Below are 10,446 nucleotides of genomic sequence, written 5' to 3' on the forward strand. Positions count from 1 at the left end.
AGAACTGATGTAGTTATGATGAGGCAGCCAAATTGGAAAATTTAGACTTTCCAAAGTACGTTTGGGAATTGTTCAAGTCTGGTAGAATGCTCTCTATCTTAGTGACTCTAGCATTGTGTTCACTGGCTCAGACTCTCTAAAGCTCTCGAGGGTCATGGTCTTGTACAGCGTTTTGTAAAGTGTTTTTAATTCTATGACTCGTATTTTCTTTTATGTAAGTATGTATTATTTTTACCCTTTCTTAAAGTTATTTATGCTATTACATTTGGTGCATTTTAATATTTACTTTAGAAGTTACCAAGCCCTGTTTTATATGTAATTGACAATTACTTGTTTCTAACAGGGAAGTACATGGACCATGGGTCCAAACATGAGATATTACAGGGATATTATGTGGTAGTTTCTATAACCTCTTTTTATGAAGATTGTGATAATTATTATTGGTCAACTGAGCTTAAACAAAAGAGTGCTTGAATTTTAATACCAGTTCACTTGAGGTATTACTTTAGGCAAGATTTGTAGAGATTATTTTTTCATTCCAATCTGGTTGTACTTTAGTTGACTTTATAGTCATCTCCATGTAGAGTATAAAAACAAATGGAAGGGCCGTTGAGATAGTTCAGTAGACCAGAGTCCATTCTCCGGAACCCAGATGGTGGAAAGAGATACCAACTACTGCAAGCTGTCCTCTGAGTTCCACATGCATGGCATATTTACACACACACACACACACACACACACACACACACGCATACACACATGTAAAAAAATAAATGCAAAGCAAATTAAAAACCCTCCAAGAAACACTTCTTCAATTTTCTGTAGAATTTCAACTTCCAATTATGAAACATCACCTATATATCTCCTCCCTCCCATTTCCCTTTATTGTGCTCCATTTTTATCCTGTATTGTTTCATCAAGTATACTACTGATACTTGAGGGTTTTTTTTTTCTTTTTTTTACAGTGGAACTGTCTCCTCAGAAAATCTAACATTTGAATTCGAAAGTCCTCATATACATACTCTCCCAAAGTTCCAAAGTACCAGGACTGTACATAAGGGTACCACAGAAAAGCTAACAGACACCCAATTTTTAAAATTTCACTATTCTGAGATGATTTCCAGGAACAATTCTTATACACATTTGGGTTGTCAACTCAGATCTAATTATTAACATCTAGTGTTAGAAACAAGGAAACAAGCTAAATACGGTGATAAGAATGAGAAGTGTCTCCCATAGGTTCAAGTATTTGAACACTTGGTGGACATTGTTAGGGGATAGGCTTTGAGAATTTTATATCCCGGCTCCACTTCTAGTTTACTCTCTGTGTATGGGGAGCAGAGGAAGCGCTGAATGAGTCAGTGTGTGCTAATTCCAGGGACACAGCTATGTCAAGACACCCCCAATGCTTTAAGACATAGGAAATGGCAATGCCCATCCAAGTACGCAACTTGATAGTGTGTGAACAAAATGTCCATCATTGCTTTCTGCCCCCAGATGTTTACAGCCTGAAGACTGCTCACCTACAGAGCCTGCTTCAGCTGATATGAGCTAAACCAGAGTCCTTGATCTGGCTGTATACCATAACACTGCCTCCTTGTTTATCTTTATGCAGTAATTCTGCCTTCATGTTCTACTCTATTCAAAAACTGCCTCCGTGTTCAGCTGTATATAAAACACAAGCTGATCTTCCAGGGTCTGCCGTTTCTCTATAAGAAAATCGGTCCAACTGATGACAACTTTTCTTCATGTCTGTGTGTCTGTCCTTTCTTCATTTTCTGGAGGCCTCAGTAAGGGCAACCCCTGGAGCTGTGCAGGATGCAGAATTTCTGCTTTGCTCTTGAGTTTGAAAAAGTGAGCTCTCAGCTTCCTGCTCCTGACACCATGACTGTTACTTGTTGCCTGCCTCCCTGCCACAATGGACTCTAATTCCTCTGGATCCATAAGCCAAAGTAAACTTGTTCTTCAATACATTGCTGTGGGCCATGATGCTTTATCACAGCAACAGGAAAATAACTAATACAATAGGTCATGGGAAAAGAGAAAAAAATTCATACTTAGATTCTCTTGTATGCCAGTCAATTTAATCTATTGTGTTCATGACCAAAGTACCTAAATTTCTATTGATATTTCTCAGAAGAAATGACCATCAAAGTGGCATAAATCTCTGCCTCCTCAACTGTTTAGGACCTCATGGCCCCACAGTAATGCTGCTGGCAATTTGCCATTTGGTGTTTAAGACCAACATTTACAAATCTGTCTAGAACCTTGACCCTCTCAGGTAAGTCTGTAGCAAAGAACAGTCTAAAATTTAAATCCTACCATGTAGCCAACCCTAGTTTTGGCGAAGTTTTCTGGATTTCTTTTATCCTCACAGTGAGTTGGGAATACACTAGCACAGGGATTGTGGGTCATCATTATCCAATAATACTTTCATCTCTTTTTGGCTTTCATGCCATGTTTGAGTGAGTTTGAAATATTGTTCCTGCCTCATCATGACCTCATGTGATTGTTATCCCTGTATAAAAGCCTCTTTTGGCATCCCATATCTGTCAAGTCAAACCTTAACTTGTTACTCTGCATGTGTAATGGACTCTCCATGGTGTTGCCTATGTCATCTTCCTCTGCTGAATCCTTTACTGTCGTCTCCCTCGTCCACTGTGTTTGGCAATATCCTGTTGTGACTGCTCTTCTTTCAACCAAAGCTTTTGTTCATACTGTTCAGTTGACCTTCAGTGCTTTCTTGTCTTTTCTTTTAATGGCTAATACCTTTCATTTTTTAAAAAATATACTAGCATACTAATAATTTCTTACTTTTTATCTAAGCATTCTCTTTGGTCTGTTCATTAAAAAAATGATTTTACTCAAATTATATCAATGTCAAATATTCATTGAGTAAGTCAAGCAAAATTTCTGTTTCCTCTAGTTTCTTTCTGAAGTTTTTGCTAACCATATAGGTAGGATCTATCACTCTGTTTCATCCTGATGGCACACTTTATCCATGGAAGGATGTGGCATTTAAAAGTTATTATTAATGTTCAGTCAGAAGTTGAGAATCCTAAAGACTATGTCTCATGCATAAGGATTTGAAAAATACTGATTTTTCAAAAACTGTGCTTTTGAATAAAGTAATGAATTCCATAACAATTTTGTCTTTGTTGTTGAGTAATTTAAGATTTCATGATACTAATTTTGTATTAATATACAGCTTTATGGCAGAAGCCTAGGAACTGTGTTGGCTAGTTCTATCTCAACAGAAGCTAGAGTCATTTTGGAAATGGGACTCACAGCTGAGAAAATGACCCCACCTGATGGCCCATGGAAACGACTATGGTGCATTTTCTTCATTAATGACTGATGTGGGAGCTGCCACCCTGAGCTGGTGGTTCTGGGTGCTGTAAGAGAGCAGGCTGAGCATGCCGTGAAAAGTAAGTCAATAAGCAACCCTCCACCAGGCCCCTGCATCAGCTCATCCTTCTAGATTCCTACCTTGTTTGAGTTCCTGCCTTGACTTCCCTGAATGAATAGTGACTCAGGATATACAAGCCAAGTAACCCCTTTTCTTCCCAAGCTGTTTTTGGTCATGGTGTTTTATCAATTGATAATAGAAACCCAAATTATAATAGGAACTCAGGCCAGTTATAGGGTTTAACTGAACACACAAACCTTGCCATCTTATATTTATCTTTATTTTTTCTTTAATGTATTTTGATGAATACATTTAAACTATGCCAGTTACAGGTTCATGGTGACATTTCAGAGCATATAAACAACATGTACTAATTAAATCCAGTCTCCTTAACTCTTGTGCCTGCCACTCCTCACCCCCGTTATCAATTTCTAGAGTCATTGTTCTACATTCAAGTCAACTCACATCACCAGGGAGGCTACCTGGAAAACAGGACCCCAAGAAAGACACGGGGATCGCCCAATGACGAAGAAATGGATGAGATCTACATGAACAGCCTGGACATGAGTGGGGGAAATGAGGGTCGAGGGTCGAGAGAAAGAGAGCTTGGGGGACCGGGAGATCCCAGCTGGATCAACAACAGAGAGGGAGAACAAGGAATAGGAGACCATGGTAAATGAAGACCACATGAGAATAGGAAGAAGCAAAGTGCTATAGAGGTCCACAGAAATCCACAAAGATACCCCCACAACAGACTGCTGGCAATGGTCAAGAGACAGCCCAAACTGACCTACTCTGGTGATAGGATGGCCAAACACCCTAATTGTTGTGCTAGAAACCCCATCCAACTACTGAAGGATCTGGATGCAGAGATCCATGGCTAGGCCCCGGGTGGATCTCTGGGAGTCCAATTAGCGAGAAAGAGGAGGGTTTATATGAGCGAGAATTGTTGAGACCAAGGTTGGATAAAGCACAGGGACAAATAGCCAAACTAATGGAAACGCATGAACTATGAACCAATGGCTGAGGGGCCCCCAACTGGATCAGGCCCTCTGAATGGGTGACACAGTTGATTGGCTTGATATGTTTGGGAGGCATCCAGGCAGTGGGACCGGGTCCTGTGCTCATTGCATGAGTTGGCTGTTTGAAACCTGGGGCCTATGCAGGGTCATTTGGCTCGGCCTGGGAGGAGAGGACTGGACCTGCCTGGACTGAGTCTACCAGGTTGATCTCAGTCCTCGGGGGACTTTGCCCTGGAGGAGGTGGGAATGGGGGGTGGGCTGGGGGGAAGGGGAGGGGGGCCGGAGGGGGGAGAACAAGGGACTCCGTGGATGATCTGTAGAACTGAATTGTATTGTAAAATAAAATAAAATAAACAAATAAAAAAAAGAAGAAAAAAAAGAAAAGAAAAAAGAAAAAAAAGAAAGTATAATGGGGAGGACTGTAGCTAGGGTTTTCCTGCCTGGCCCACAGTCAGGACAAATCTCTGTCACCTGCCAGTCACACAGCCGCTCAGACCCAGACTAGTAAACACAGAGACTTATATTGGTTACAAGCTGTATGGCCGTGGCAGGCTTCTTGCTAACTGTTTTTACAGCTTAAATTAATCCATTTCTATAAATCTATACCTTGCCACATGGCTTGTGGCTTACCGGCATCTTCACATGCTGTTTCTCATCGTGGCGGCTGGCAGTGTCTCTCTGACTCAACCTTCCACTTCCCAGCTTTATTCTCCTCCTTGTCCCGCCTATACTTCCTGCCTAGCCACTGGCCAATCAGTGTTTTATTTATTGACCAATCAGAGCAACACATTTGCCATACAGAACATCCCACAGCAGAGGACTTTGATCAAAGAACATTATCTATAGGTATGATATTGTGAAAGATAAGGTTGTTTTTTTTTTTAAAGGTTGTCCTGTAGATTGATTTGGTAGCAGAAAAGGGGCCTTTTTTAGAATGTGACTTTTTGAGACACAAAGGGATGATTTTTCTATATATTCTAGCTTCCTCCTTGTATATCAAATCTCAAATGTGTGTGTATTCTGATATTTCACTCTAATCCTTTCAATTTAATCTAATTTGGGTGGAATTTCTATTAAAATTTCTTTGTTGTCTATAAAAAAAACAGAACAGAGAGGACAGGAGAGGACAAGAGAGAGACAGGAGGGAAATGACTATTGCATGGGGACTGAGGGGCTGACGCAGGTGATGCATGAGGACCAGGGTTTATAGACCTTGGAATGTGCTTTATCTGGAGATACTGCCTCCACTGTCTGGAGACTATCCACCGACTGAGGATGCTGCTGGGAGTATGGGTGAAGAAGGAAAGAGACAGACCGTTGGCCCACCTTCTGTCATGCAGCACAGTGTGACTACAGGCTATCAGCACTGTGTTTTAAATGCTATTACAATACAAATGTTCATCTTTTGTTTTAGTGGAGACACAACACACACACACACACACACACACACACACACACACACACACACACATACACACACACACGGGGATGAGGCAGACAGACAGACAGACAGATACACAAGGGTGGGGGGGGAAATATCTGAAGGTGTGGCTCACTTGATGTGGGTGAGTTGATCCTGGTGGTCTCTTCTGACTCAACTAGGGATTCATGTTTGTGGGTGGGAGGGGAGCCAAGAGCCTGCAGGAGCAGAGTAGCCTGTGAGCTGAGCAAGAATCCAGAAACAAAATTGTTAGAATCAGGCTTTGTCTTCTGTCAGTGGCATGATAATACGTACTTAACATATTCTAGAAATATTAAAATATAATCTAAGATAGCCAGCGTCCCGTGGTTTTTTTTTTTTTTTTTTTTTTTTTGTTATAGCTGCTGGGCAATACCTAAATGATTGGTGTAGATTGGTCATTGCTTCTGAGTGTCTGTTCGAAGGAGGAAAGAAGGAAAAATAAAGTTAAAAAATAATAATTAAAAAAAGAGACAGTGAGTCTCACTCTAACTCAGCTAGCTTGGAACTCACCATGGAAATCCTTCTGTCTTGGCTTCTAAACTTTTTTTTTTTAAATTTTCACTTAGAAATGAGAATATATAGTTTTACCTCCCCCCACACTCCTAATTAGCTCCTAGAGAAAAAAAAATGCCTTAGTCCTGAATATTCCTTCCTTGGGCTCCAAGATTTTAGGGAAAACATCCTTCGTGAATATACCCAAGCAGATTTATGTGACCAGACAGATTTTTATACCCAGTGCTAGAAGCCTTCTCTCCCCCTCCTTGACCTGTGTAGCACACTTTGTGTTACCCCAGTACTGTTTCCTTCTCTGACAGTGTTTCTCAATTCTTGCTGACAAAGTAAACTTCATCAGTTCTGTTTCTATCAGTTGATAGTTGCCTTGGTCAAAGTGGTTATTATTAAAATGAAGACTTACCAAACAGGTAGACTCTTCTGTCTATTAAAATAATCACACACTGTCTCTGCATGGTTTCAGACACTAAAGAAGTTCAAGGCATGGGAATAAAGACAAAAAGATCAAGTTTAAGTGCTTTAGTTTTGGAGGGAAAACAGTCTTTTTTTTTTTTTTTTTTTTTTTTTTGGTTTTTCGAGACAGGGTTTCTCTGTGTAGCTTTGCGCCTCTCCTGGAACTCACTTGGTAGCCCAGGCTGGCCTCGAACTCACAGAGATCCGCCTGGCTCTGCCTCCCGAGTGCTGGGATTAAAGGCGTGCGCCACCACCGCCCGGCGGGAAAACAGTCTTAATGTTGATGATTTTGTTCTAGAAGCTTCAAGTTTCTTGCCTTTCCAGAGGTGGAAGCAGAAGGCTGGACATGAGTAGCATCACTTCTCAACTGGGCTTCCCATCCCTATATTCTTTTTTTTTTCTGCCCTCATTTGTATTTACAAGGGAAAGTGGGAAATTATGATAATAGAACACAAATTAAAATTAGAAAAGCTGATAGTAATGTTACTGTTTGGGGAGTAGGAAGAAGGATGTAAGTCTCAAATGTTCTCAGAAGAAAACTCCATCCCATAGGGCTGAGAAACAATTGTTGATACCACTGAATCAGTGAAGTATCCTTAGGAGATAGGTATGGTGTATGTGGATTCAGAGACTGATACACACATGATTATGGTCCTGATCCCATACCACCATCACCTGCAGCAACAGTTGATGCTGTCCTGTGCTTGAAGACCCTTGTTTGAGACCCACTTTTCCTGTGGAATCTTGGAAGAGTCACTTGAGCCTTCAGAGTTTCAGTTTCACTCCCTTTGAGGAAAAGGTTCATACTTCCCTGTCATGGCCAAAGTTGTTTAAATGTTGGTAGGAACAAAGAAAACAAATAAGCATTCTTAGTCGATAGTATTGCAACCATCTATATTATTTTTCGTAAGAAGCAACACAACCAGCAATACAGTACAGGGGTACTATGTGAGAATGAATTATAACACAACAAATTAGTGTGCCTGAAACCATAGGGCAGTGATATAGGAAGACAGAATAGTATTAAATATGGTCCTGTGTTTTGTATCATGTTGCTGCAGAGGTGATTAAACCCAAGAGCAAAGATTATTAAGTAACCTTCCTTCTGTTAAAAAGAATGACATGAGTAACACACAATACCTTGATTTTATCAGATTAATTCTACTGTGAAGTTTTTATGCTTAAATTCAGATCTAAAAAAAACCCTGTTCTTATTCAAAGGAGGAAAAGATAGATATGGAAGACAGTGATAGATAGAACTGAAATAGCCTTATTCTACACCTTAAAGTGTCCTTACTCTTCCAGTACCAGGCCCACAGGGACATACTGAAAAGTTTAGTGTCCAAACTTCTTTTCTTTTGAGTTCAAGTACATTAAATCACTTTCTAAAGGAGATTAACACTATACTTCTGGATCAAATTTTAAAAACTCAAGACTGCATTTTGGATTTTTCCAAATTTCACATTCAGGATAAGAATCTTCGCCAACTGAACACAATTATACCCTTTTGTATTCCAGAAGAAACAAGGCTATGAAAGTTTGTATGACTCATCTTTTAGTAAGGCTTGAAGTTTGGTAAAACTTTCTACAGTTATAAATTCTTCTTGTTAATACATTTCTTCCAGCACCTATCATATCCATTTTCATCTTGAGGGCAGCTTTACTCATTTACAGCATATTGTCACATACACGTGTAACAAACACGACCCAATGTAAGCCTGAGAAAGACGTGGGAGGTAGATGACATTTTCCTCTTTTATAGCTGAGAGAGCTAAAAAACTAGTTGTAGGATTATACCACCTGTAGGTAGTAAATGGCAGTTAGGATTCAAACTCAAACATCCCTTCCTTTCAAACTCTCCTACTGTATAATTCTTCCTTCACTTGGTCAACAGACATGGACCTCTTCACTTGAGGAACTAGTGTTCTCTTAACCATACAGCTAAGCAGATGTAATGACTAAGGGTTGTGATGCATCTGTTAACAGGATAGCTATATCAGTGTATACTTCAAAATATGTTGAAGAAAACCCATATATTTAGAACATGGTCCACATTCAGAATTTCCTTTAATGCAAGGCTGGCATGAAATTTTATTTTTGCCTGTCAGGTCAACATTGTAAAAGTTGTATTCTGCAAGTATTGCTGGAAAACAATTATTGCAAGTCATTCATAGCTTAACATATGCATGCTGGCTTAGGTGTCATTCCTGTTGATGGTAAGGGAGCAGCACAAGAGTCTTTGGACACTATCACTAAAAAATAATATCCTTTTATAACAACACTCAAGAAGTCTTTCATTATTATAAAGAAATTCTTTATCTTCATTAGGTGTGTCTTTTTGTTAGGAAGTTAAAAGTGCTATGCCAGGGTTACTTCATTTTAAAATCATTTTTATTTTTTGAAATTAAATTATAATTCCGCCACTTCCCATTTCCCTTTTTCCCTATAACTGCTCTCATGTAGCCCTCTACCCACTTGTTCTCTCTCAAATTTATGGCCTCTGGCCTCTTTTTATTCATTTACTTTATTTTTCATTTTATTTATTTATTTATCTATTTATTTATTTTCAAGACAGGGTTTCTCCTTGTAGTTTTGGTGCCTGTCCTGGATCTCGCTCTGTAGACCAGGCTGGCCTTGAACTCAAAGAGATCCGCCTGGCTCTGCCTCCCAAGTGCTGGGATTAAAGGCATGCACCACCACCGGCTGGCCTCTTTTTAATTGTATCCATCCATCCATCCATGCATGCGTACATCCATGCATGCGTACATACATACATACATACATACATACATACATACATTCTCCTAAAAATATAAATACAGCCTTTCCAGTCTGTAAAATGTTACTTGTGTGGATATGATTTCAGGATTTTGACATTGGCTAACCAATTGGGGAGAACTATTTTCTTCCACCATCAACATTTCTTAGTTGCCTGTCATTCTTTGTCTAATATTGAGCATTCATGGATTTTCCACCTTCCATGTCAGCTTAGTATGTCTGTTGGTGTTATTGTTATTAAGATCTTGTTTTGCCATGTATTGAGACTTCATGGGTGTAGCTTCCTGGACATTTCTAAGAGACATGATCGCACACCAGACAGCTTGCTCCTCTGGTTCTTACAATTTTTATGCCTCCTCTTCTGTGATGTTTTCTGAGCCTTTGGGAGTAGGAGTTGGGTTGCAGATGTATCAGTTTGGAGTGGGCTCCACAACTTTGTATTTTTATTGGTTGTGGTTTTCTGTAATATTTCCGATTTACAGAGATCTGTTGTTTAGGGGTGAGAGCTACACTTATCTCTGGGTATAAGGATAAACATTTAGAATACAGCTAAGAACTGTGTTGGTTTAGAAAAGCAGTAGTTGTAGACTGTTATTCAATATCCATGGCCTCAGAACCTCACATTCTTTTTGAGAACTTCATACATGAACACTGAATCTACATAACTCTTGTCCCTCCTTCTCCCCTCCAACTCCTTCTAAACTTATGACCTCTTCTCTAGTTATTATTCACACATGCACACACACACACACACACACACACACACACACACACACACACACACACACAATCAACTGAGTCCATTTAGC

Source organism: Peromyscus californicus, unplaced genomic scaffold (genome assembly GCF_007827085.1).
Source record: "Peromyscus californicus insignis strain IS unplaced genomic scaffold, ASM782708v3 Scaffold_4__1_contigs__length_199733344, whole genome shotgun sequence".
Lineage (NCBI taxonomy): Eukaryota > Metazoa > Chordata > Mammalia > Rodentia > Cricetidae > Peromyscus > Peromyscus californicus.